The following is a 13,700-nucleotide window of genomic DNA, read 5'->3' on the forward strand; positions in this document are numbered from 1 at the left end:
TGTGTTGTCCTGCTCTTTCCCAGGGCCCCTCGCACATCTCTGGAGGAGATGGGCACAGCTGTGCCTGCTCCATCTCTCCATCCCTCTCCTGGCTTCCTCCAGCTCATGGCTCTGGAAAGAGCCACCATCCACACTGGGCAAATCCACAGTCCTGGGGATGCTGGGAAGTGCTGTGTTGGTGCCAGCCCTGCTGTGCCAGGGGCTTGCCAGGGGCGCTCTGTGGGCTTTCCACTCCCTTTGACCCTCAGAGGGAGGAAAAAGGGCAGGATTTTGCTGTGTGTGCGTCCAGGAGGGGAGGGAGGCAGTGGAAGTTGGCAGGGAATGGGGGAACAGCAAAGGAGTTCAGTTTTCAAAGCAAATCCCAAAGAAATCCCTGCTGCTGGATGATGTTGGGATGCTCCTGAGACCATCTCCTGAGTTCTCCTTGGGCTCTGGCAGGATCTGGGGACATCCCTGAAGACATCCCCTCCTCTTCCCAACACGAGCCAGCTGGGTTGGCCACGTGTCAGTGCCAGCTTGTGCTTCCTGTTTGCTGCTCCAACAGGTAACAGCAGCCTTGGCCTGGTTGGATATGGCCAGGTCAGCCTTGCCTGTCCCCTCCTGTCCTCCTGTCCCCTCCATCCCTGTGCTGTGTCCACAGCGCTCTCCTGGGCTTTGCTGTGAAGGGAATGTTATTCCTGTAGAAAGCATCTCCCCCCTGGAGAGAACTGGATGCTCTCCTGGGGTGCTGGACCCCGGGGTGTTTTTACCCCCCTTTCAGTCCGATGGGGACAACCCCTGCTCAGGTCCAACACCCTCCCTGAGCCGGTCCCCAACACCTCTGGAATGGGTGTTGGGTGTCCTGGTCACTTGGGGACCTCTCTGTGCTCCAAGCCACCGGTCGGGGGGGTGTTTCTGTGCTAGAGTCCTGCCTGAAGAGCTGCAAGAGCTTTCCTGGCCAGGGCAGCGGGGGGTTCCATCTCCTCAGAGTTATCCTTTCTCAGAGAACAGAAATTCTCCTGGGAGAGGCTCAAATCCCATCCCTGAGCTCTCCTACACCTCTTTCCGGGAGCAAATTGGGAAATGGTGGGAGAGATCACTGGGATAGTCAGGCTCTCAGCCTGGAGTTTCTTGGAGTGATTCAAGGAAGCAAAAGAGTTTGAGTGGTTTGAGGTTCCAGCCCCGTTGGAAGCTGCAGGGCAGGTTGTCGTGTTCCTTGTTGCAGGTGTGAAAAGCAGCCACACAGTTTTACAAAAAAAACATTTTTCTACGTGTTTCAGGGAGTTGTCTGCAAATTGTTTTGGAGACTTTGTGTTTTTTATAGTGTCTTTTGCTGCTAATAAAAGCATGTAACTTATCCCAGTGGATATCCCTGTTATCAGACGTCATCCCTGTGAGGTATAGGGGTGGGAAATTTCCCCTCGGGGTATCTGGAGCCTGTGGTAGCAGTGGAATGTGCTCCCCGTGCTCCCCCGTGTGACTGTCAGCCCTTGAGGGTGGGTTGTAGCTGGTGGCAGACTGGGAATGCTGGATTTATCCTGTTGCCCAGCTCTGCTGTGCTGGAAGGGGCATTTGCTGCTGCTGTGGGGTTCCTGTATCCCCATCCCCTCCCTCACCCAGCTCCTGTGGCAGTGACAGCCCGAGGGACTCAGCTGGGGTTAAAAACAACCCAACAACTCTGCTCCAAATCTGGGTGAGGGTATTTTTAACCTGTCTCAGTTCCCTGAGTCACGGAGACCTGGCACGACCCGGGGAGGAGCCGCTTCCCAAGGAGCACGGCTGGGGCTGCCCCAGGGCTGGCCTGGGAAGGGGGGGATTTTTGGGGAGGTTTCACCTTTGGGGTTCATCTGGTGGCCTTTGGGTTTGTGCTCAGCAGCTGTTTGTGGTCAGAAAAGCACATCTGGGCTGTAGGAAACACCTCAGTGCATTGGAAGCAGCCTCTGGGAAAGGCTGAGTATGAAGTGCATAAAGTGCTGAGTTTAAACGTGCCCTGAGTAAATAAATCCCTGTGTTTGTATCCTGGAGTGTGTCAGATGTGCTGGGATGTATTTGGGGAAGTGACCTTGGCAGCATCCATCTCCTCCCATCCTTGCTTTGTGCCTTTGTGTCCTTTCTCCACCTTTACTACTGGTAAAGTGAGTGGGCATTTCAAGTTACTACAGGATTACTCTCAATTTATGTGTGTATTTCGTTCTCCCACCATGTGTATCTATGATTAATCCCTTACACAAATACCTTTATATTATTATATAGGTGTTAGTGGCAGTCTCACTAGTGGAGTGCTCATCCAACCACTCCAGGAGCCAGGCCCATTGTTGCTGGACAAAGTCTCTTGCAGGATGATCTATGTTGGAATCTGGAGTCAGGCCATCATCCCCGAGCAGGGTTGCAGCTCAGGTAGAGAAATTCCTGCAGGGAGAGGCTGGTTTTGGGTAGGAAGTGAGTGATTTTTGATACTGTAGTGACATGAGGGGGTGCAGGATACCACTCCTTGGAGCAGGTCTTTCTTTTTCTCCTGGAACCCCTCCTCAGATAATGTGATCTCCTGTTTTCCTCAGATCCATTTTTGCTTCCCTGGGCCCTTTCTCTCATCCTCCAGCTGGAACAGCCAAGGCCCTTTGCCTCTTCCTGCTTTCCCAGACTGTTTTCAGCCTTTTTAAACTCAGTTTCCCTTTTCCAGACGATGTTTGTTGTTGCCGTTTCTTGGTTTTGTGCTCCTCAGGGTGTCTGGGGCTGATCTCGAGCATCCAGTGGCACTTCCCTGACGCATCCTCAGGGATTCACTGGCCCCTGGGCTGGCAGTGCCCTGGCTGCCAGATATCTCAGCATCCAGGCATCCCAGCAGGCATCTTCTGCCAGGATTTTTCCTGTTATAGCCTTTCTGGCTGTTCCATCAGCTGCTCACACAGCTGTCACACGTCGCTGGCACCGAGTCCTCGGAGCGCATTTTTCCCGGGATGGGGCGTTGTGGGGCCATGGACACCAGGTTGAGTTGGGACATCATGTTGAGCGTGGACACCACATGGACCTCGGACATCATACCCAGCGTGGGCACCACGATCCAGCGAGGCAAAGGTGGCCAACAGTGTCCTGGGCTGCGTAAGGAGGAGCCTCACAGTTGGACCCGACGATCTTGGGGGTCTTTCCGACCCTTTGTGATTCTATGACACCACAGGAGGGGACCCTTTTGCCTCTGCTCAGCACTGGTGAGTCCCCAGCTGGGGGCTGGGGCTGGTTTTGGGCTCCTCAGCACCTTGGGAATGTGGGCTGGTTGGAGAGAGTCCAGCAAAGGGCCACAGGGATGATCCAGGTGCTGAAGGATCCCCCGTCCGAGGAGAGGCTGGGAGAGCTGGGGGAGGCTCAGGGGTCTCATCAAGGGGCATAAATATCTAAAGGGGGTTGTAAAGGAGAGTGAGACAGAATTTTTACTGGTGCCACTGACAGGCCAAGAGGCAGTGGGCACATTAATAAGGAAATTCACCCCAAATACAAGAAAACTGCCTTACTGTGAGGGTGACCAGGAGATAATGTGGATTGTCCAGGGAGCTTGTGGCCTCTCCATGCTTGTCAGCATCCAAAAAACCTCCTGGCCACGGTCCTGAGCAGCCACATGCCCTCAGCAGGTCTGGTATAGCCTGAGAGATTAAATCAGCCACTGTTTTTTTTTAACCTTAATGATATTACAGGAAGGCCAGAGACTGCTGAAAAGGGCTCAGCAAACACAAAAGTCAATAAATAAATCAAATTTACTGTTCCCAGGAAGACAGAGCAGAAGGCTCAGGGATGTACAAACATGGCCCATGGCCTCCAGGGAAGCTCCTTTTCATCCAGCATTAATCAGAGATTCTTATAGGAGGGAGAAAATCCCCTTTGCAAAGAGCAGGACCCATCAATTCATGTTCATTCCCCTTGGACTGGCTGGGAGGTTCCCCTGAGGGCCCAGTTGCAGGAATACCTGGGATGGGGGAAACAAAACAAAAAAAAAAAAGACTTAAAAAAGCCAGAGAAATGGTGAATTCTCCCCTCCTCTCTCTAATACAGGCACGATCACAGGTGCCAGCAAGAAGCTGAACATGACATGAACATCCTGGTGGGCTGAGGGTGTTTTGGAGATCCTTGGTACGTCCAGGGGTTAATTCATCCCCGACTCTCTGCGCTGCCCCATTTGCTCTGTGCAATTAGCAGTCGGCAATTAGCTGGTGCCAAGGCCATGCTGACCTCTGAGGCCTCTCGTGGTTTGATGGCCCTTAAAGCTGCCAGACTCTGACCACTCAGGGATGAAGTGACTGGTTGTGGTTTTCTTGTGTCCCAAATGCCAAACCTGCCACAAGCTGTCGCTTATCCAGGGCTGAAACCACGGAGTGCTCCGAGTCCAACCCCCTGCTCTTCATTTTAACATCTATTTTTCTTAAGTCTCCATCTTACTCAGCTCCTGATACTCATTGCATTCTCCTCCTAAGGCAGGTTGTTTGGAGAGGGGTCGGGGAAAAGTGAAGAAAACAGGATTTCCCCCCATTTTCTTGATCCAAGAGGCCCAGGAACTGTGATTTTTTCCTACATGGGGAGGAGGGAAGCGAGGGGCTGAGATGTGAATGTGATGCTGCTTGTTCAAGCAGGAAAATCCAAGGAGGAAGAGCAAAAAAAGTAAAGTAGATAGGGATCCAGGTTCCTGCTGGCCATAAGGAGCGAGACCTGCCCTGCCCTGCTGTGTAGGCAGCACCCAGATCCTGATCCCCCAAACCTCCTAGTGGGGGGCTGGTCCCCTGGAGATGCTGTCCCAGACTAAAGGGGACAGACAGCAGAAGGGCCTGTGGCTTTAGGGGGAGAACACCCCAAAACATGCCCTGAAGTTACCTGCCCAGGGGGTGAAAAGCAATACGTGGATGGATGGGAAGGGTGGGGTGGACGCTTGGGGTTATCCACAAATGTTAAATAAAGAGAGACTCCTGCAGGTGTTGCTAAAGGTGCTTCTCTACTTCAGGCCTTGGTTTTATGGAGAAAGGGGAAAATGTGCATTTGGCCTCCCCTGGGCCTATTTTATTCAAAAACAAAGGCAAAATTGGGTTAATTTCGTTGACATTTATTATGAATGTTGTAGAGGATCTGACACTGAGAGCTCTGAACCCACTAAACCTTCGGGAAGGCTGGGGTTGGCTCAGCCAAGTGAGAAACGCCCCAGAAGATCTCTATCAGCTGAGAATGATGTCGATGGTGCCAGACTGAAGCATTTCGAAGGACCTGGAAGGAAGAGCAGAGGGGACAGGCTGAGCACTGCTGGAGCTGGGCTCTGGCGGATCCACAGGGGCTCTGGTGTGTCCCTCTCCCTGCCCACCCTTGCACAAGACCCTACACTTGGCCCCCTCTGTACCTCTGGTGGTGTTGGCTGGGGCAAAGAGAAGCTGGTCAGGAGGGTGTGATGGCCTGGGGGCTTTCCTGCACGGCACAGGGGGTGGTTAAACCCAAACAGCCCTGAGGTATGGCTGAGACCCAGCGTGCTGGGGTGAGAACTGCCCAAGGGCAGGGTGGGATGGGATACTGGGAAGGAATTCCTGGCTGTGAGGGTGGGGAGGCCCTGGCACAGGTTGCCCAGAGCAGCTGTGGCTGCCCCATCCCTGGAAGTGCCCAAGGCCAGGTTGGACGGGGATTGGAGCAACCTGGGCTAGTGGAAGGTGTCCCTGCCCATGGAAGAGGGTGGGACTGGGTGATTTTTAGGTCCCTTCCAACCCAAACCATGCTTGGATTCTATGAAACCAGGTCTGCATCTTTCTTGGGGCCCAAGACTTAAACCAAGGCACAGGATAATTTGCATATGCCACTCTTTTCACTTCAAGACAGTGTGAATTCACGTGGAAAATGGGAACAGAGGATCTACCTCTCCTTGTCCATCGCAGAGATGTCAGGGTCCTCCCGCCTCCCCTGCGTCATGTGATCTGCAAAAGGACAAATCCCAGCCTCCAGGAAAACGTGTGAGAGGCACCAAGGGCAAGGGATGGGATACTGTATTTGGGGTGTGGTGGCTGGTGCTCACCAGGGAAGGGACACAGGCAATGGAGAGCTCTTGGTGTCCTCACAAGAGCCAAATAAACCACTTCTAAATAATTCACGGGCTGCCTGATGGGTGGGGACAGAGGGAGCCCAGTTCGCCTGGCAGGAGGCACTGGGAGGGGCTGGGAGGTGATGAAGCAGAGCTGGATGAAGAGCTGAAGAAGAGAAGACTCACAGCAGAGGAAGATGGTGAGGAGCGGGAGGGCCGACACGAGCGCCGTGCTGAGCACCAGGGGGGTCACGTCCACGAAGGCGGCACATCCTTCTCCTGCCACCAGAGAAACCCGGGGTCAGCACAGAGCAGAGGGACAGGCAGGAGGGAGGCAAGTTGCCACCGTGAAAACACACACTCACACGCACAAAAACACAAAGTAAAAATAGACGGGGGGTGTTGAAACTGAACTTTGCTTCCGTAAAGATTTCGCTTCCCTGAAGCTCCCAGTTTGTCGGATTTTTGTTTTTTCCTTGGAGCAGGTCTATCTCCAACGGCTGAGTTGAAGGGATAGGGGGATTACATGAGTTGTAGCCTTGGGGTGGGGCATCCCCGCTCACCGTGGCGCTGGTAGATGTTCTTGATGAGGAAGGAGGCCATCAGAACCACCATGAGCACCGCCCCGGGAGCAGCGTAGCCCATCGTGTACTGAGCTGCCGAGGGACACGGGAGAAAGGGATGGGATCGTGTGTCCGGAGGTGTGGGTGGGGATCTGGCCTCACCCAGGGTCTGGGGCAGGATGCGCCAGCCCTGAGTTAGCACAGGAGTTTTCATTTTAAAAAACTGAGGGTGAGGTTTTAGGCAGAATAACCCACCTTGGTGGAACCACTCACCTGTTTTGCTCTTCAGCTGGGTGAAAATCATGGGCTGGAAGATCACGGCGGAGGAGACCAGGAAGGTGACCACGGTGAGGTAGGTCAGGGTGATCTCGGGCAGTATGATGGCAACAGAAGGGCCTGAAAGGCAACAGGATGAGGCAGAGAACCTGCTCTTACACTGTCCACCTCCTTCATCCCTTGGTACCTCTCCATCATATCCCTTTCCCACCCTCTCCTGACTCCAAGTCTTTCCTTGCAAGCAGCTTCTCCATCCCTAGATGATTTTACTGCTCTTCTGTGACTCACCCTGGGGAAAGGGGAATGGCTGCATTAGTTGTACAGGTGGGTGTATAATCCACATGGTGGTCCAGCCCCACCCCCCTGACCTGGACATTCCACATGGGGAACACACGAATCGCTCCAGATGGATCTACCCTTCGTGTTTCCCGGTGTGACCCCCCCTCCACCACTGCCTTCTTCTCTGACCCCCACGAGTGTCTGTATCTCCCGTGGGGTCCTTGCCCCCCACTCCAAACAGCCCCACAGCCCCCTCCTACCTTCCACCCGCATCCAGAGGATCCCGGCGGTGCCGTCCAGGATGCAGGCAACGCACACCAGCCCACAGGTGTAAGCACTGAGCCACCTCCACAGGTCCCCACCTAAACACCCAGAGAGGGGGAGGATGGCTGTGACCCCCAGGAGTCCCCCGTGCCAACCCCCAGGGCGGGATGTGCTGTCCCCACCCAGGTACTGGGGGGGTGTCCCAGGACCTGGGGGGGGTCCCACAGCAATCACAGAATCATAGAATCAGCTGGGTTGGAAGGGACCTCTGAGATCATCAAGTCCAACCCTTGATCCAACACCACTGTGGTTGCTAGACCATGGCACTGATGCCACATCCAGTCTCATCTTAAAAACCTCCAGGGATGGAGAATCCACCACTTCCCTGGGCAGCCCATTCCAATGGCTGATTACCCTCTCTGGAAAGAAATTCTTTCTAATATCCAACCTAAACCTCCCCTGGCACAGCTGAAGACCGAGCCCTCTTGTCTTGCTGATCGTTGCCTGGGAGAAGAGACCAACCCCCCCCTGGCTCCCCCCTCCTGTCAGGGAGTTGTAGAGAGTCAGGAGGTCTCCCCTGAGCCTCCTCTTCTCCAGGCTGAACAGCCCCAGCTCCCTCAGCCTCTCCTCATAGGACTTGTGCTCCAGTCCCTTCCCCAGCCTTGTTGCTCTCCTCTGGACCTGCTCCAGGACCTCAATGTCCTTCCTGAACTGAGGGGCCCAGAACTGGACACAGCACTCCAGGGGTGGCTTCACCAGTGCTGAGTCCAGGGGAAAAATCACTTCCTTGGACCTGTTGGCCACACTGTTCCTGATCCAGGCCAGGATGCCATTGGCCTTCTTGGCCACCTGGGCACACTCTGGCTCATGTTCAGCCTCCTGTCAATCCAAACTCCTCCCTCTTCCCACCAGCCAAGGGAAATGGGGGTCTGGCTCCCCCAACTCACTTATTCGGAGCTTTTCAGACTGGCAGGCAGGGATGATTAATCCCAAGGCTGAGACGATGGCAAAGACCACAGCAACCACTGCAATCCTCAGAGTGTCCTTCAAGGGGCGGGAGAGACCTGGAAAACAGCCACCCGGATGGGACAGGAGTCAGGACACTGGCAGGATGGCTCTGGTGGCTACAGGGCTCCTCCATTACCAGGACAGACTCCGTTTGTTTGCCTGCTGGTGGCCAAATCAGCACCACGAAATACCCAACCTGGGATGGGTACTGCCCATGGGCTTCCCGGACACGACCCCCTGCCCATGACCTGCTCACCATCGCCTTGGCTAAGGGCCATCACCTGGGACCTGCTCCAAGAGGGAATGACCAATCTCCTGCCAAGGACTGTGCCTTGGTGGGATCAGAGATCGGGAATTGCTGCTGATCATCCCACAGTGGGGAGCTCCTGTCAACAACACGTGGGCACCACCTCACAGAGAGGGCAGCCAGACTGTGGGGGATGGAGGCAGAAGAATGGGATGGAACCACTCAGGGATGCCCAGGGAAGGGTGGAGAGCAGGAGGAGCTATAGGAGGTGAAACCCCATCACCTGCAATGGTGATGTTCAGGGAGGTTTCTTGCCAGCTTATCCCGTTGCTGGCGTTGCAGGAGTAGGAGCCACAGTCCGACTTCTTCGCCGGCCTCAGGTACAAAACGCTGCTGCTGTTGGAGAGGTGGAAATCTCTGTCTGGGGGAAGGGGCTGCCCGTCCTTCTTCCAGGTGATGGTGTCCACTCTGCCCTCTGCCACCTCACAGACCACCTCACCAGCAGCCCGAGCCATGAGAGCGCTGCTCCAGAGCCGAGGGCGGGACACAGGCTCTGGAAAGGGAACAGAGACACCAGCACTTCTCTCAGACATGGAATCATGGAATGGTTTGGGTGGGAAGGGACCTTAAAGACCATCTCCTTCCATCCCTTTCATGGCCAGGGACACCTTGCACTATCCCAGGTGGCTCCAAGCCCCATCCAACCTGGCCTTGGACATTTCCAGGGAAGGGGCAGCCACAGCTTCTCTGGGCAACCTGTGCCAGTGAACATGACCTGGAGCATCCGTGATGGACACTTGGGCTGCAATTCCCACCACAGCATCTGCCACAGCGCAGTCACAGGTGCCTTTCCCTTGGGAAGTCCATCCTGCTGCTGTGCTTTCCAGGACTGGGGTTTGTTTTTTTCTAGCTGAATCATTGCTTTTAATGGACTTGGGTAAATATGGAGCATTTGGAAATGCGTCAGAAAATGAGAAAAAAGTGGAGAAGGCTGCAGATCCCATTCAGATTACATGTGGTTGGAAGGAGAGGTGGGTGGGGCAGGGCTGTGGGAGCATTATGGCCGTGGCACAAGGACGGATAATGCCAGAGCAATTTAAGGGAATTGCTGGGAGCAGTATCAAGGAGGAACTTCTGGGCTATTTCAAGTGCCTCCTATCTCTGTGGCAGCAGCTGGCCCCGGCACACAGCAAGTGTGGGGCCAGGGGGGGCTGAGGGGGGGTTGGGACTCCTCCACAAAGCCCACCCTGCTGGGCTCAGCTCCATCGGCCCTGCTGGCTGAACCTCGGCAGAGTGCTGCAGGGACTCTCTGCAGGTGGCAGTGGATGTGCAGCACCTCACTGGTCCCTCCATCATCCCACCAGTCCCTCTGTCATCCCAGAGGTCACTCCATCTTCCCTCCATCCTCCCACTGTTATCCTACCCTCTGTTATCCCACCGGTCCCTCCATCATCCCACTGGTCCCTCTGTCCTCCCACCGGTCCCTCTGATGTCCCTCCATCATCCTACCAGTCTCTCCATCATCCCACCAGTCCCTCCATCCTGCTACTGGTCCCTCTATCCCTGGACTGAAGAGTGGGAAACAAAGGAGGGAATTCCTTTCCAGGATGGAGCCCAGCCGTCTGTCTCAGCCAGGCCCCCTGGAAGGTCTCCTTGGGCAGCATCACCAGATCTTCTCCCCTAGGACAGGGTGGGAGCCTCTTTCCAAGGTCTCTTTGGTGCAATCTCCACGCAAGACAGGTTCAAACAAGCCTGGCCCATCAGCCTTTGCTCAAAATCCCTTTTCCAACCCCCTTGAACTGGCCAATGGTCCATGTACAGTCAAATTCCACCACGGCTCTACTTGTATCCACTGCCCCGCTCCTCCCTCCCACAACCACCACTCACTGAGGACTTCCAGCAGGATTTCCAGGCTCTCTCTGTCTTCCCTGCTGCTGGTCACCCTGTAGATGCCACTGTCGCTTTCCTGGACATCCTCCAGCGTGAGAGATCCGTTGGATGGATGGAAAACAACTCGTCCCACGTAGGGCGCGTGGATGGCTGCGGTGTGAGAGCCCCCGTCGTGCCACAGGATGGTGTGGGAGCTGGTGCCATTGAAGTATTCCCACCGTGTGGAATGGCTGTGGGTGATGTCATCCAGCCCAGGGAGCAGCACAGAGGATCCCACAGCAGCAGCAGCTCTTCCCTGGGGGGGTCCCACTGCTCCCACAGCCTGAGGCAACGGCACCAGCGGCACTGGGGAGAGGGAGAGGGGCTGGGATGGGGCTGGGAGCAACCTGGTCTAGGGGAAGGTGTCCCTGCCCATGGCAGGGGGGTGGAACTGGATTCTCCTACTTGAGGTTTTGTCATCCCGACCTAATTTCCATGGCTTATTCCCAGTTCATAGAATCCTGGAATGGTTTGGGTCAGAAGGGACCTCAAAGCTCATCTCAGTCCAGCCCCCAATGCAGGGGCACCTTCTACTAGACCAGGTTGCTCTGAGTCCCCTCCAACCTGGCCTTGAACACTTCCATGGATGGGGCAGCCACGGAATTCCCAGTCTTGTTTGGGGTGGAACATGCCCACACACTCCCAGCACTGGGGGATGCAGCCACTTCCTAAAATTCCTGGGCTTGTCACAACTTGGGCTCTGACAGGTGCTCAAGGACTTCAAGGGGAGCTGCTGTGGGAAGGTCACAGCTCCCATTCCCCCTCCAAAAAAATGAGGATTCTAGGAAAGCTGGGCAGAAATCACTACTGCAGCCTGATCTTGTAAAGTGGATTCTTTAAAAAAATCAGAAGGTGAGGTTAAAGGAGGGAAAGAGAAGGGGAAGAGGAAAAGAAGGAAAGAGATCCCAGTCCATCTCCAGACACCTGACCCCAAACACCCTCAGCCACATTTCCCAACAAATGAGATGGGATGAAAACATCTTCCTGAGCCTCAGAGCCTGGCAGTGAGGGGCAGTTCTCACAGGGGGGATTCTCACAGGCTACACAGCCTGTGTTTGCTCTTCATGGTGTCTCACCTCCTGCCTCGATAAGCAGCTGTTCACCTGCATTCCCACTGCACCTCCAGAGACAGCAAACAGGCCTTGGAAACAGTCCTGCTGCTCCCACTGGGGATTGTCATGGGGGATTTTGCAGCTCAGGTGGGAAAGAAAATAGATGGGACAATCCAGGTAAATCAAGTTCACCTGGTGATTTTAATTTCTCATTCTTATGATCTTGGAAACCAGCTATTTTTGGGCCTTCCTGCCCCCCAAACTGTAGCTGTGGAGGGACAAAAAACAATTTAATGACTAAAAACCCTTTTTCTCTGGGAAAACACTGTTTATACGAAACATGCAGAACCACAAGCTGAAGGAAACAGAAAACACTTCATCCCGGGAATCTTTTACAGCTGCAATGGCCAAAGCTCATCCTACAGACCCTCAGAGCTCACTGGCACCATCCCAAAATTGAGGTATAGGGTAATGGGCTTCCTTTCTATTTTAAATGCTCATCCTGAAAATCTTTGTGCATTTGGAACTGGCACAGGTTGCCCAGAGAAGCTGTGGCTGCCCCATCCTTGGGAGTGTTCAAGGCCAGGTTGGACAGGGCTTGGAGCCACCTGGGATAGTGGAAGATGTCCCTGCCCATGGCAGGGGGTGGAATGGGATGGGTTTTAAGGTCCCTTCCAACCCAAACCATTCCATAACTCTATGATTTGTGTTTCCAGGCAGCCAGTGAGTATCTAAGGAGCCCAGTGTCATTGCTCACATAACTGCAATAAAATCTGAGGGTTTACATATATCATATGCTTTTACATATATATTTTTAACACATATGTATATATGTTAATACATATGTGTTTATTTTTGCATTATTACATCTCTCAGCCCCAGTATAAATCTGTCTGCAGCCGACTTTTATTCCCGGAGCTGTGCCTGGCTCTCCCACCTCCTTTGTCCCTGGACACACACACACACACCTTTCCGTTCCAGGTTAAGCCTTTTACCCCTCCTAAAAAGCTCCAAAGCTCCGCCGAAGCCTCTCCGGGGCTTTGGAGCAGGCGAGGACCTGGCGCGGAGCCCAGGGGACGGCACCGGCTCCCAGCGCAGCCCAGCCCGGGGCCACCTTACCTGCGAGGAGCACCCAGGTGATCCCCAGCAGCTCCGCGGGACGGCACCGCAGCATCTGCCAAGGAAAAACAGCCCCGAGTTTCCCTGATTTCAAATATCCCCTTGAAATTCCCCCGCTGGGATGAGAGCCCAGGTGAGGCTGTACCGTCAGGTTCGCCACCGTGAGGATGGATTCCCGACGCCGCGGGTATTCCCAGCCTGTTTTGCTGCCGATGGCTCCTCTCCCTCCGTGCCGCCTCCTCTTCCCGGGAGCCTTCCTGGCAGCAGCGACAGCTCCCGCTCTTGTCCCCGCGCTCCCGAGGATGGGAAGGGAAGGGAAGGCAGAGCTGCGACGGCTCCGACACCGCGCGGGGACCAGCGGCTCCCGCGGCTCTGCCGGGGCAGAGAAGGGGGTCCCACAGGAATGGGAATTACAGGGGACATCCCACACCACTTCTGTCCCCCGAGGGCAGAAGATCCATCCCTATTCCTTTCCCACAGCTCCTCTCCCACCCCATCCCTGGAGCTCGGCTCCCGCAGTGGAGCTTGAACTCGCTCCCATCCCAATTTGGGGGGCAGGGGCTCGGCCTGGCTCCAAAACACTCCTCCCACTGGGAGCAGCTTCTCCCTCCACCTTTTGGAGATGGGCTGGGATCATCCATGTCCCACCGGCTTTCTGTAAAGGGAATTTCAATTTAAGGAAGAGACACTCCTGGGGTCAGGACCTGGGGACCAAGTGTCATCTGCAGACTGAGGGTGCAGGGGGATGAGGGGCTGGGGAAGGTTTGGGTTCTGCCCCCGAGTGCTGGGAAAGCTTTCCTGCCCTGCTGAGGACAGCCAGACCCCTCAGACTCCCATGGAGCTCCAAAGCCAGATGCTGGGATAGGAGAGCCCTGGGGGAAGCATTAGGAGAAAGGGGGTGGATGTGGATGGTTGGAGAGCACCAACACAGTGGCACCCGTTGGCTCCAT

General features: G+C 54.9%; 1 long non-coding RNA gene across 1 annotated transcript; it reads right to left on the reverse strand.

The window, feature by feature from the left end:
• Window positions 1–6,932: 6,932 nt before the first annotated feature.
• On the reverse strand, window positions 6,933–8,399 carry LOC113973698. Its single transcript, XR_003536326.1, has 3 exons — window positions 8,343–8,399; window positions 7,392–7,493; window positions 6,933–6,972 (listed from the first exon to the last, which is right to left on the reverse strand). It is a non-coding gene; the product is annotated as an uncharacterized LOC113973698 (long non-coding RNA).
• Between the last annotated feature and the right edge of the window lie 5,301 nt (window positions 8,400–13,700).

The sequence above is a fragment of the Neopelma chrysocephalum genome, unplaced genomic scaffold (assembly GCF_003984885.1).
Source record: "Neopelma chrysocephalum unplaced genomic scaffold, ASM398488v2 Primary Assembly neopelma1_105, whole genome shotgun sequence".
NCBI lineage: Eukaryota > Metazoa > Chordata > Aves > Passeriformes > Pipridae > Neopelma > Neopelma chrysocephalum.